The sequence below is a fragment of the Lissotriton helveticus genome, chromosome 5_1, assembly GCF_964261635.1.
Source record: "Lissotriton helveticus chromosome 5_1, aLisHel1.1, whole genome shotgun sequence".
NCBI lineage: Eukaryota > Metazoa > Chordata > Amphibia > Caudata > Salamandridae > Lissotriton > Lissotriton helveticus.
Genome location: NC_136065.1, coordinates 104108178 through 104122993, shown reverse-complemented (window position 1 = coordinate 104122993; position 14816 = coordinate 104108178). Strand labels below are relative to the sequence as shown.

At 46.5% G+C, this 14816-nt stretch overlaps 1 protein-coding gene across 1 annotated transcript in view; it reads right to left on the bottom strand.

The window, feature by feature from the left end:
* The window catches only part of LOC144752991 (E3 ubiquitin-protein ligase TRIM39-like), a 292690-nt gene that overhangs the window by 230228 nt on the left and 47646 nt on the right, over positions 1 to 14816 (bottom strand). The window lies entirely within an intron of this gene.

Here is a 14816-nt window from a genome sequence, read left to right as displayed (position 1 = left end):
TGAAATAAAGTGCAATATATTTGGGGTGCAAACATAGGATACCCGTTGTGATTTACATAATATCAATAAAGTTCGTTGTTGAAAAAACAAAGTGTTTGGCAATTTGAGAGTATACTACTGTGGTTTGGATATAAGGCAGTAAAAAAAGTAAATTAGCATTTAGGCTGTGAAGCTGGGTTAAACGAAAAATGAACGAATAAGTATATGAAAAGCCACTTTTCGGTTTAAGGAACAGGAAGTATGTTTATAAATAACAGGTAAATTCCATACGGTCGTTGAGGCCGTAGGGAGTCATGCTGGTCAGGGTAGAAATCCAGTAATTCTCTCTTTGTAATAGTCTCTTTTTATGATCTTGTCCTTCCACTCTGGGTATGTTCTCCAGAACACAAAATCTTAACTGGCTGATATTGTGGCCTATTTCAATGAAATGTTGAGCCACCGTTGATTTGAGTTGTTTTGTTCTGATGTTTGACTTATGTTCGTTCAGTCTTGTTTTGATCTTACGCTCAGTTCGTCCCACGTATATCTTTCCGCAAGGGCATTTTAACATGTACACCACATTAGAGGTGTCACATGTGGCTGTAGCTCTTATGTTGATTTTGTTGCCCTTCATACGGTGATTGATGGTTGTTCCCTTAATAATGCTGTTGCAATGGTTGCTATTCCAGCAGGGGAGAGTCCCTTTGTAAGAGATAAGTTTATTGTGGGATTGTTTTATACGTTCTCCAAGATTTTTGGTTCTGGTATACGCAAAAATGGGATCCGCATCAAAAATGTGATTAAAGTCTTGTTCAATTCGAAGGATCTCCCAATGTTTTTTGATTATACTCCTGTATTTTTTGCTTGCTGTTGAATATTTAGAAACTACTGTGATGGATTCTTTAGTCGTGGATTGTTTCATTGTCAGTAGTTCCGTTCTTGTTTTTGTTGCACAACGTTGTTGGGCCTGTTCGAGGACATGATCAGGGTACCCTCGTGCTTTGAATCTTGATACCATATCATGTGATTGTTGTTTTAGTCTTTCAGGATCCGACACTATTCTTTTGGCTCTTATGAGTTGGCTGTACGGTAGATGTTCTTTAAGGGGTTGAGGATGAAAGCTCGAATAGTGCAGTGTGTTATTTCTGTCCGTGCTTTTCCTAAATAAATCTGTTTGAAAACCTGTCTGTGTTTTTGTGACTCTCACATCCAGGAATGCTATTGATTCCTGCTGTATTTCGTAAGTGAATTGAATACGTGGATCTATATTGTTGAGTTGTACAAGTTCGGTTTCCAAGGTGTGTTTGGAGCCTTCCCAAAGGAGAAAAATATCGTCGATGAATCTTAGGAACATTTTAACCTGATTTTTCCAAATGGGTTTACTGAGTATGTTGTCTTCCTCAAATCTACTCATAAAAATATTAGCATATGCAGGAGCTGCTGAATTTCCCATTGATGTCCCTGTTTTTTGTTGATACCACTCCTCATTCCATGAAAAATAGCTATGAAATAGCGTAAATTCCAAAAGTTCCATTAGGAATACTTTAAACCTCTCCTCAAGATCTGTTCTCAATAAACAGTATTCTATAGCTTCGATTCCTTTTGAGTGTGGTATTGAGGTGTACAATGCTGTGACGTCTACTCTACAAAGTAGTATGTCGTCATAATTTTCCAAATCTAATGTTTGTAGTTTCACTAAAAAGTCTGTTGTATCCCTGATGTATGTCTGTGTAGACATAACAATTGGTTGCAGATATCGGTCCAGAAATTTCCCCACGGGTTCGTGGATACTTCCAACAGTAGAAACTATCGGTCTGCAAGGGGGTGTCTTAAAGTTTTTGTGTATTTTTGGTACCCAAAAAAATGTGGGACTTTTTGGTTGTTCTTGAGACAAATATTTTTTGGTTTTCTCTGTGATAATTCCCTTTTCCAATGACTTCGTAAGAACGGTGTCTAGGATTGCTTTGAACTGTACAGTGGGATTTGCATCGAGTTTCAAGTATGTTTCTTGATCCGAGAGGTGGAGCACTGCTTGACTGTTGTAATAGGTAGTATTCATAATAACTATAGCCCCTCCTTTATCCGCTTTGGTACATGTTATATCGTGGTTAGAGGCAATGGATTTAAGGATATCCATTTCTTTTTGAGTGTGGTTCTTCTGTTTGGGTTTGCGGTGCAAGTTCATCTTGGTTATGTCATTTTTTACCAGTGTTTCGAACGTGTCTAAAGTCTTGTGAGACATTGGTGCCATATGTACACTAATGGGGCGTAAGCCCCTCAGTTGATCTTCCGTTGTCTCAATTGGTGTTTGAACCATATTGTTGAAGAAGTGACGCAAGCGTAATTTTCTCATCAATTTAAAGAAAGAATTGTCAATTTCAAGTTTGTTGGTATTAGATGTTGGAACAAACGATGTACCCTTTTGTAAAGTCTGAATTTGGACTTGATTGAAATGAAAATCCGAAATGTTGATAACTAAGTTGTCATCTATTTTACTGTCTTTGGTTTGTACTTCTTCGCTGTGACTGTGCGTGTTTGTGGTGGCTCTTTTGCTTTTTCTTTTGGCCCTCCTGGGTCTTCTTGTCTGTCTTGGCCTATCTCTAAAAAAGAATCCGTGGAGGTTGATGGTATCTCAATGTTTTTTGGCAATGTGTTGGTATTCGTTTCTAATCTTTGTGGAAGGTAACGACCTGTCCTTCTTTGTTGGCTGCTTGTGTCGCCATCTGAGGAAGAAGTATCGGTATTGGCTGTGTGTGATCTGTTTTGACGACGTTTGGCATATATTTCTGCCCATGTGTAGACTTCTCCCATCTTATAATCAATGGTGTCTCTTCTCAGTTTCCTTATCTTACGTTCGCTGACTTTAGCTGTGTGTTTCGACAACTGTGTATTAATGTCCTCCAATATTTTTGTGAGTTCTTCTGGTGAATAGCTGTTTTCTAATTCTGTTTTCACCTTGTTTATGTCCTTAGCTAATTCTTCCAAAATGTTTGACAGTTCTTCAACTATTAGTAATATTAAGTCTAATGAACATTTGTTCAAAATTGCAAACCATCGGTCTTTGAAGTTTTGAACATTCTTGCATAGGGATGGTTTGAGTGGTATCCTAAGACCTCTCGGAATCCTTTGTGCCTTATGGTATTTGATCATTGTACTCGCATGCAGGCGTTGATTTATTTCCTTTTTAGAAAGGTATAATAGTTGTCTTATATTTTGTTCCTTCGTCCGATTTGTGGCTATGTCTGTTGCTTCTTCATTGAAATTAAATTAAATGAAATTTGATTTATAAAGCGCATGGCTGCCCAAGAGCGTCCCAGTGCTAACAAAAATAGAACAAAAAACAAACTGAGGATGGTACCAATACTTAGGGGTCCTTGGGAAAAATAAAAGTTTTAAGGGACTTTCGAAACTTAAGATAACATGGTTCGGTACGAATCCGACTGGGGAGAGAATTCCAATTTTTTGCCGCATTTACCGTAAAACGAAGTCCCCATGTGCGTGCCTTCCTAACTCTGGGAACCTTGGCCAAGTTTCCGAAGTCCGACCGGAGTGCCCGGGCAGATTTATAGGGGCAAATCAGGCTCCTGAGAACCGGGGGTCCTTTACCCTGAAGAGCCTTATGGGTGATACATAGCGATTTGAAGATAACTCTTTCGCGTATTGGCAGCCAGTGAAGTGTTCTCAAGACCGGTCTGGCCGAAGATCTTCTTGAGGCACCCGAGAGCATCCTGGCTGCTGCATTTTGCACCCGTTGCAGGATATTGATGGTAGCTTCAGGAGCTGCTAAAAACAGGGAGTTACTATAATCCAATCTGGATAATATTAACCCCTGGATCAGTAATTTCCTGGACTGGGTAGGCAAAAGTGGAAGAACTTTCCGCACTGCTCGAAGCAGGCCAAAGCAAATGCCTGCGACTTTCTGTGCCTGCGTCCTAAAGGTTAGGTCGGGCTCAAACCACACCCCCAAGCATTTAATTTTGTCTTTCGGTGCAGGCAACTCACCCAAACAGGAGGGCCAGGAGGCTTTGGGGAGAGATGTAAAGTGATGGCCCAGGAGCATGATCTCCGTTTTTGCTCCGTTTAGTTTGAGCCGCGAACTGGTCATCCAGGAGAATATTCCGGCAAGGCAGGCAGAGAGATTGTCCAGACATCTCTCTTGTTGGGTTAGCGAGACGACTAATTGGGTGTCGTCCGCATAGGTGACTGTTTTGATCCCAAAGGGAGCCACCACCTCCTCCAGTGGGGCCCTATATATGTTTAACAAAGTAGGGCTCAAAGAAGAGCCCTGAGGGACTCCACACTGGAGGGGGGTAGATTTAGACAGTGCACCGCCTTCCCAGATCCTAAACGATCGATTATTCAAAAAGGATGCAAGCCATTTCAGGGCCATTCCTGTCACGCCCAATCTGGCGAGACGGTGAGTTAGTATTTCATGGTCCACCGTATCAAACGCTGCACTTAGATCCAGGAGGATCACAACAGCGGATCCTCCTGAATCTAAGATACACCTTGCCTCCTCCGCCACCACTATCAGGGCTGTATCAGTGCCCTGCCCCGGGTGAAAACCCGTTTGGGAGTTACTCAGCAGCCCATTGTTTTCGAGGAACCCAGAAAGCTGCTGGTTAACCATTTTTTCAGCGATTTTGCCCAGGCCAGGTAGCAACGAGATCGGACGGAAATTGGCCAGGTCCGACGGATCAAGCCCCGTTTTTTTAAAAGGGTTTTGACCCTGGCCTGTTTCCAACTAGGTGGTACAACCCCGCAGGTAAATGAGGCGTTTAGAAGCTCTGTTGCTAATGGGGCAATAGTGTCTGCAATCCGCTTAAGGATATACATGGGCGCAGGATCAGACGGAGAGCCACTTTTCAAGGAAGATAGGGCTTTACAAAAGTCATCCCTGGTAATACAAATAAATGAGTCCAACAAGGGGCCAGGAGTAGGTGCCAGGTAAGTGTCACCATAAGGAATAGAGACATTCTGTGGTAGACTATCAAGGATACCTTGTATCTTAGAATCAAAGAAATCCGCTAGCTGATTACATCTTACTTCTGTGCATTCCTGGTGCTTACTGGAGAAGGGACCTTAAGTAGTTGTTTAACTATTTTAAAAGTTTCTTTCGAAGAATTGGATGACAAATTAATTTTATTTTCAAAAAAAGCCACCTGAGCTTTTTTCAGAGAGATTTTGTAGAGTCTCAGGGCGGATCGATAGGGCGCTTTGTTATTAACCGCCCAATCTTTCCTCCATCTGCGTTCCAGTTTTTTGCAGATTTTTCTGAGATCTCTAAGCTCTGCAGTGTACCACGGAGATTTAAAAGTGCTACTTTTCTTTGTGACTCTTTTAAGAGGTAGTACCGCATCCAGGGAGTTGTTAAGCCAATTATGAAAGCTTATATCTGCCACCAGTGGGTCTGATTCTGTTGAAGGGGCAGTTTGTTCAAGTGCTAGAGTCAGCTTTTCCAGGGATAGCTTGGGCCAAGCTCTCTCTAGAGTGCGCGGTATTGCTGCACGTCTCACCTCTGTACAGGTTTTCTAGAAGAATGGTACCAGGAAATGATCAGACCATGGTACAGGAAGTGGGGGGCTAGTATTAAGCTGACTACTATTTGATAATATAGGGTCTAAAAGGTGACCTTTAACATGAGTTGCCTCCTTATTTATGAGCTTCAGCTTCAAAGCATTAATCAGTGCATAGATCCTGGAAGCTTCATTGTCCTTATATGCAAATGTTTCTGTTCTGGTATCCGTCATACTGAATATTTCATCAAGTTGCATTGTGTTTCTTTGGTGTGTGTGCTGCTTTCTGAAGATCAGATAGAGTCGACGTAGTGAGAAGGGTTCGTAAGGGTGCAATACGTGTTTACTTGTGGTTTGTTTTAGTTTTATTGTGCTCCAAGGTATCACTCTCCGATGAAAAGTGTACAAAGTAACTCTAAAGGTTGCACCCCCATAGATGTGGGGTGTGTCCCCCGGGCTCCAATGTTAAGAAGGTTACTGCAAGGTCATCAAAAATATACACGATAGTTTTTTCTGTTGAGACTTATGGTGTTTATTCCATCTTGTTATCTTCACAAAGATGTAAAGTTCATAGTTTTTCACTGTGTTTCATGATTAGACATTTAAACATTCCCAATGCATTTCGGCAATGAACATGCCTTCTTCCAGGGGATCTCTCTATATTAAAGCAAATAATACAGCATTCAATGTAGTTCCTAAAAATATTTTTTGCAGACATAATTCAAACATAATCCGTGGTGAAGGGTAAAAAATGGTAGGTTATATTTAACTCGTAACGGTACACCTAAATCGATGTGTGGTGGTATGTTAATAACAAGGTAGTTGTGAAACAGAAAACATTCCTGACACCGGTTGTTAAACTGCGGTTGACTGGACTCAGTGAAAGAAAATATGTGCTCGAGTTTACCGCTATCTTAGTGGGTGTGTTCCCAGAGGTATTCCCAGTCGTGTAAAGCTCACTCTTATCGGGTCTTTATTAAAAAAATGCGTCAAAAACGTGCAATAACTGGCTTTTATGCCTCGTTACTCTGACTAACTAACATTAATACACAGTCAGTTATTGCACGTTTGACGCATTTTTTTAAGAAAGACCCGATAAGAGTGAGCTTTGGAATAAACACCATAAGTCTCAACAGAAAAAACTATAGTGTATATTTTTGATGACCTTGCAGTAACCTTCTTAACATTGGAGCCCGGGGGACACACCCCACATCTATGGGGGTGCAACCTTTAGAGTTACACTGAAAGATTGCCACTTTCCTGAATACATTCCTCCCACAACCTCAAAAGACTTTCCCACAAGGAGATGTAGAGTCTGTTGGCGAAGAGGCGTGCAGAGGGAGACTTGTATGTACTGCCCCGACTGTCCTTCTAAACCTGGTTTGTGTGTGTCAGCTTATTTTAAATCTTACCACACGCATAAGAATTTTTGGGAGTATCCATGAGTGTTAAAGTGAACTGCCTGGCCTGTATTGTTTAATATTTTGTATTCTGTTTCAAGGTTGGCATTAGTGCAATGTATTTAGTTTCAGATTTTGTGTTAGCAGATTTGTATGTATTTGCAATTTGTTTGTGTTATTTTTTCGTTCAAAAAGTTTTAAAATTGTGATGGCGGTGTGTGTAGGCTGGTGCTTGGATGGCGGTGTGCGTGGACTGGTGCTTGGCTGGCGGTGTGGGTGGATTGGGGCTTGGCTTGTGGTGTGCGTGGACTGGCACTTGGCTGGCCATGTGCGTGGACTGGTGCTTGGCTGACGGTGTGCGTGGACTGGCGCTTGGCTGGTGGTGTACGAAGATTGCTGCTTGGCTGGCGGTGTGCGTGGATTGGCACTTGGCTGGCGTGTGCGTGGATTGCTACTTGGCTGGCTGTGTGCGTGGATTGGTGCTTGGCTGGTGGTGTGTGTGGATTGGCACTTGGCTGGCCATGTGCGTGTTCTGGTGCTTGGCTGGCGGTGTGTGTGGACTGGTACTTGGCTGGCGGTGTGCGTGGACTGGCGCTTAGCTGGCAGTGTGCGTAGATTGTTGCTTGACTGGCGATGTGCGTGGATTGGCACTTGGCTGGCGGTGTGCGTGGATTGGCACTTGGCTAGCGGTGTGCGTGGATTGGTGCTTGGCTGGCAGTGTGTGTGGATTGGTGCTTGGCTGGTGGTGTGCGTTCACTGGTGCTTGGATGGCGGTGTGCATGGACTAGCGCTTGGATGGCGGTGTGCGTGGACTGGCGCTTGGCTGGTGGACTGCGTGGATTGGCGCTGGGCTGGTGGTGTGCATGGACTGATGCTGGATGGCTGTGTGGGTGGACTGGCGCTTGGCTGGCGGTGTGTGAGTAGTTACTTTCTGTTGGTCACAACACACACTGCTAGCTGAGCGTCACTCCACGCAGTCCATCACTTTGTGTAGTTGCTGTGTCAGGAATGTGGGCGTATGAAAGTGATGGGCCCTTGAATGGCGGTGTCTTCTGGTGTGAGTGTTGTAATGTGAATGGCCAGCGGATGGCGGTGTGAATGTTTTGTATGTGTCACACGTATGAAGGTGTATGAATGGCCTGTAAAGAGGTTGGTGCATTGACGTGGCTTTACAGCTCACAAGCTGTGAGTCAATAGTTCAGTTTCTCGTCCTTTCAATAATTAACAGTGCATTTCATTTTTGTGAAATGACTTGCTAATACAATTGTATATACTGAATCATCACTCACCCTCGTGCCAAATCCAACCAGTATGTGGGTGTGCTTGAGGATTAGATGGCTGTGCAGTAATCTTTGTCTTTTTTCTCTTTCTGATGCAGAGTGTACCTTGTCCCTTTTTGTGAATGTTGTAATGTGTTGGTTTTGTGCCTGGTGGTGTGAATGGTCTTGTGTGTATCAGGTATAAAAGGTGCGTGAATGGCCTGTAAAACAGTTGGTGCCTTGTTGTGGCTTTACAGCTCACGAGTTGCGATTCACTGGTTCGGTTTTTATGCATTTAATTATTGACAATGCATTCCATTTTTGTGAAATCGCTGGTTAATAACATTTTATGTACTGAACCATCAATCGCCCTCGTTCCAAATCCAACCAGTATGTGTGTGTGTTTGAGGAATAGATAGCTGTGCTGGAATGTTTGTCTTTTGAGTCTCTCTGTTAAGGTGTACATTCCATCTAAGAATAACCTACCAAATGTAGATATTATTGTTAACCCATGGGAGTACATAGTAATGTCTCTCTTGTGAATTCCAACTTATTTTTTTATCCACAATGTCCTGTAAACTTAAAAATGTCTGTCACAATTTCCATGCAATATTGTGCCAAAAATCTCACGCTGCAGAAATGTACACATAATTATGTCAAAAAATTTGGTTTTGCAAGGGAGGTCACCTGGGTTTTTGGTCCCGTGATCGGCGGCCATCTACGGAAACCAACCAAACCCACACACTTCTGAAAACTAGACACCCAGGGGCTTTAAAGGAGGTATGGTTTGCCTGGATCCCCCAACATTCCCTTACCCAGAATCCCTTGCAAACCTCAATTTTAGGTGAAAAGAATCAGTTTTTTCACACATTTTTGTGTGGGAAAGTGTGGCATCACTGGGCTCACACAAATTTTCAACCACCCAACGTTCCCCCAGGTGTCCCGATAAAAATGGTGCCACAGTTGTGTGGGAGGCGCAAGTACCCGCAACAGGTAAGGGCCCTAAACGTAGTGAGGCAACATCAAAATTGCCTATCTCAAAACCACCTGCTTTTGCAAGGGGGGTAATCTGGGTTTTTGGCTCCGTGCTCGACGGCCATCTAGGGAAACCTACCAAACCCACACATTTATGAAAAGTAGACACCCGGGGGCTTCCAAGGAGGTATGGCTTGCATGGATCCCCCAACGTTCCCTTACCCAGAATCCCTTGCAAACCTCAATTTTAGCAGAAACAAACAGTTTTTTCACACATTTTTGTGTGGGAAAGTGTGGCATCACGGGGTTCACACAAATTTCCATCCACCCAGCTTTCCCCCAGGTCTCCCAATAAAAATGGTGCCTCACTTGTGTGGGAACTGCAAACACAACAATGATGGACAGAATGTGGATCATTGTCACACATTCACCCCAGTCCAAAGATCTGGGCCCAAATCCATCGTTTTTCCACTCCACACCACCCTGGGTTAGACAATGGCGATATGCAAATCAGCGCTGACCCTGTGCCCCATGGGAACAGTCCAGTCCGAACTACAAAAGCCATGTCCTTCCCAGAACGGAAACAAGCATCCGAGGACCGGCCCGGCTAGCTTGATTCCAGTGGTGTGGAGTGCCTGGGACTCACGTCTGAGCATCCCCAGTACACTTAGAGCGGTAACTGCAAACACAACAATGATGGACAGAATGTGGATCAATGTCACACATTCACCCCAGTCCAAAGATCTGGGCCCAAATCCATCGTTTTTCCACTCCACACCACCCTGGGTTAGACAATGGCGATATGCAAATCAGCGCTGACCCTGTGCCCCATGGGAACAGTCCAGTCCGAACTACAAAAGCCATGTCCTTCCCAGAACGGAAACAAGCATCCGAGGACCGGCCCGGTTTCGAGGTAACACCTCTCTTCAGCCCGGCTAGCTTGATTCCAGTGGTGTGGAGTGCCTGGGACTCACGTCTGAGCATCCACAGTACACTTAGAGCGGTAACTGCAAACACAACAATGGTGGACAGAATGTGGATCAATGTCACACATTCACCCCAGTCCAAAGATCTGGGCCCAAATCCATCGTTTTTCCACTCCACACCACCCTGGGTTAGACAATGGCGATATGCAAATCAGCGCTGACCCTGTGCCCCATGGGAACAGTCCAGTCCGAACTACAAAAGCCATGTCCTTCCCAGAACGGAAACAAGCATCCGAGGACCGGCCCGGTTTCGAGGTAACACCTCTCTTCAGCCCGGCTAGCTTGATTCCAGTGGTGTGGAGTGCCTGGGACTCACGTCTGAGCATCCCCAGTACACTTAGAGCGGTAACTGCAAACACAACAATGATGGACAGAATGTGGATCAATGTCACACATTCACCCCAGTCCAAAGATCTGGGCCTAAATCCATCGTTTTTCCACTCCACACCACCCTGGGTTAGACAATGGCGATATGCAAATCAGCGCTGACCCTGTGCCCCATGGGAACAGTCCAGTCCGAACTACAAAAGCCATGTCCTTCCCAGAACGGAAACAAGCATCCGAGGACCGGCCCGGTTTCGAGGTAACACCTCTCTTCAGCCCGGCTAGCTTGATTCCAGTGGTGTGGAGTGCCTGGGACTCACGTCTGAGCATCCCCAGTACACTTAGAGCGGTAACTGCAAACACAACAATGATGGACAGAATGTGGATCAATGTCACACATTCACCCCAGTCCAAAGATCTGGGCCCAAATCCATCGTTTTTCCACTCCACACCACCCTGGGTTAGACAATGGCGATATGCAAATCAGCGCTGACCCTGTGCCCCATGGGAACAGTCCAGTCCGAACTACAAAAGCCATGTCCTTCCCAGAACGGAAACAAGCATCCGAGGACCGGACCGGTTTCGAGGTAACACCTCTCTTCAGCCCGGCTAGCTTGATTCCAGTGGTGTGGAGTGCCTGGGACTCACGTCTGAGCATCCCCAGTACACTTAGAGCGGTAACTGCAAACACAACAATGATGGACAGAATGTGGATCAATGTCACACATTCACCCCAGTCCAAAGATCTGGGCCCAAATCCATCGTTTTTCCACTCCACACCACCCTGGGTTAGACAATGGCGATATGCAAATCAGCGCTGACCCTGTGCCCCATGGGAACAGTCCAGTCCGAACTACAAAAGCCATGTCCTTCCCAGAACGGAAACAAGCATCCGAGGACCGGCCGGGTTTCGAGGTAACACCTCTCTTCAGCCCGGCTAGCTTGATTCCAGTGGTGTGGAGTGCCTGGGACTCACGTCTGAGCATCCCCAGTACACTTAGAGCGGTAACTGCAAACACAACAATGATGGACAGAATGTGGATCAATGTCACACATTCACCCCAGTCCAAAGATCTGGGCCCAAATCCATCGTTTTTCCACTCCACACCACCCTGGGTTAGACAATGGCGATATGCAAATCAGCGCTGACCCTGTGCCCCATGGGAACAGTCCAGTCCGAACTACAAAAGCCATGTCCTTCCCAGAACGGAAACAAGCATCCGAGGACCGGCCCGGTTTCGAGGTAACACCTCTCTTCAGCCCGGCTAGCTTGATTCCAGTGGTGTGGAGTGCCTGGGACTCACGTCTGAGCATCCCCAGTACACTTAGAGCGGTAACTGCAAACACAACAATGATGGACAGAATGTGGATCAATGTCACACATTCACCCCAGTCCAAAGATCTGGGCCCAAATCCATCGTTTTTCCACTCCACACCACCCTGGGTTAGACAATGGCGATATGCAAATCAGTGCTGACCCTGTGCCCCATGGGAACAGTCCAGTCCGAACTACAAAAGCCATGTCCTTCCCAGAACGGAAACAAGCATCCGAGGACCGGCCCGGTTTCGAGGTAACACCTCTCTTCAGCCCGGCTAGCTTGATTCCAGTGGTGTGGAGTGCCTGGGACTCACGTCTGAGCATCCCCAGTACACTTAGAGCGGTAACTGCAAACACAACAATGATGGACAGAATGTGGATCAATGTCACACATTCACCCCAGTCCAAAGATCTGGGCCCAAATCCATCGTTTTTCCACTCCACACCACCCTGGGTTAGACAATGGCGATATGCAAATCAGCGCTGACCCTGTGCCCCATGGGAACAGTCCAGTCCGAACTACAAAAGCCATGTCCTTCCCAGAACGGAAACAAGCATCCGAGGACCGGCCCGGTTTCGAGGTAACACCTCTCTTCAGCCCGGCTAGCTTGATTCCAGTGGTGTGGAGTGCCTGGGACTCACGTCTGAGCATCCCCAGTACACTTAGAGCGGTAACTGCAAACACAACAATGATGGACAGAATGTGGATCAATGTCACACATTCACCCCAGTCCAAAGATCTGGGCCCAAATCCATCGTTTTTCCACTCCCCACCACCCTGGGTTAGACAATGGCGATATGCAAATCAGCGCTGACCCTGTGCCCCATGGGAACAGTCCAGTCCGAACTACAAAAGCCATGTCCTTCCCAGAACGGAAACAAGCATCCGAGGACCGGCCCGGTTTCGAGGTAACACCTCTCTTCAGCCCGGCTAGCTTGATTCCAGTGGTGTGGAGTGCCTGGGACTCACGTCTGAGCATCCCCAGTACACTTAGAGCGGTAACTGCAAACACAACAATGATGGACAGAATGTGGATCAATGTCACACATTCACCCCAGTCCAAAGATCTGGGCCCAAATCCATCGTTTTTCCACTCCACACCACCCTGGGTTAGACAATGGCGATATGCAAATCAGCGCTGACCCTGTGCCCCATGGGAACAGTCCAGTCCGAACTACAAAAGCCATGTCCTTCCCAGAACGGAAACAAGCATCCGAGGACCGGCCCGGTTTCGAGGTAACACCTCTCTTCAGCCCGGCTAGCTTGATTCCAGTGGTGTGGAGTGCCTGGGACTCACGTCTGAGCATCCCCAGTACACTTAGAGCGGTAACTGCAAACACAACAATGATGGACAGAATGTGGATCAATGTCACACATTCACCCCAGTCAAAAGATCTGGGCCCAAATCCATCGTTTTTCCACTCCACACCACCCTGGGTTAGACAATGGCGATATGCAAATCAGCGCTGACCCTGTGCCCCATGGGAACAGTCCAGTCTGAACTACAAAAGCCATGTCCTTCCCAGAACGGAAACAAGCATCCGAGGACCGGCCCGGTTTCGAGGTAACACCTCTCTTCAGCCCGGCTAGCTTGATTCCAGTGGTGTGGAGGCGCAAGTACCTGCAACAGGCAAGGGCCCAAAATGTAGTGAGGCGACATAAAAATTGCCTATATCAAAACCACCTGCTTTTGCAAGGAGGGTCACCTGGGTTTTTGGCCTGTGCTCGACAGCCATGTAGGGAAACCCACCAAGCCCACACATTTATGAAAAGTAGACACCCGGGGGCTTCCAAGGAGGTATGGCTTGCTTGGATGCCCCAACGTTCCCTTACCCAGCATCCCATGCAAACCTCAATTTTAGCTGAAAAAAATCAGATTTTTCACACATTTTCGAGTGGGAAAGTGTGGCATCACCAGGCTCACACAAATTTCCTACCACCCAGAATTTCCCCAGGTATCCCGATAAAAATGGTACCTCACTTTTGTGGGAGGCCCAAGTACCCGCGACAGGCAAGGGCCCAAAACATTTTGAGGCAACATCGACATTGCCTATCAAAAAATGTTTTTGGGCCCTTGCCTGTCGCGGGTACTTGGGCCTCCCACACAAGTGAGGCACCATTTATATCGGGAGACCTGGGGGAACGCTGGGTGGTACCCCAGTTCAGAAATGGCCATATGCAAATCAGTCTTCCCTGGACCGGAAACAAGCATCCTAGGACCGGTTTCTGGCATTACAGCTGTCATCAGCCAGGCTTGCTTGAATCCAGTGGCAAAGTGAGCAAGGGACTTACGTCACACCCAGTCAACAGATGGACTGTTCCCATGAGGCACAGGGTCAGACTGATTTGCATATGGCCATGTCTGAACTGGGGTGGCAGAGTGGGCTAAAGAACGGTGATGGATTAAACCCAGAACTGTTGACTGGGTGTGAGTGTTTGATTGGTTCAGATGCTCCGTCCATCACCACCCCCTTTTGTACCGTATGCTCAGACGTGAGTCCCTTGCTCACTTTGCCACTGGAGTGAAGCAAGCCCGGCTGAGGACGGCTGTAATGCCAGAAACCGGTCCTGGGAAGCTTGATTCCGGTCCAGGGAAGACATGGCTTGGCAGTTCGGGCTGGACTGTTCCCATGAGGCACAGGGTCAGACTGATTTGCATATGGCCATGTCTGAACTGGGGTGGCGGAGTGAGCTAAAGAATGGTGATGGATTAAACCCAGATCAGTTGACTGGGGGTGAGTGTTTGTATTGTCAACGCTCTGTCCATCACCACCTTTGGTTTTTCTTTGTTCGCCCTAAGTTGGCAGGGTATGCTCAGACGTGAGTCCCTTGCTCACTTTGCCACTGGAGTCAAGCAAGCCCGGCTGCAGACGGCTGTAATGCCAGAAACCGGTCCTGGGAAGCTTGATTCCGGTCCAGGGAAGACATGGCTTGGCAGTTCGGGCTGGACTGTTCCCATGAGGCACAGGGTCAGACTGATTTGCATATGGCCATGTCTGAACTGGGGTGGCGGAGTGAGCTAAAGAATGGTGATGGATTAAACCCAGATCAGTTGACT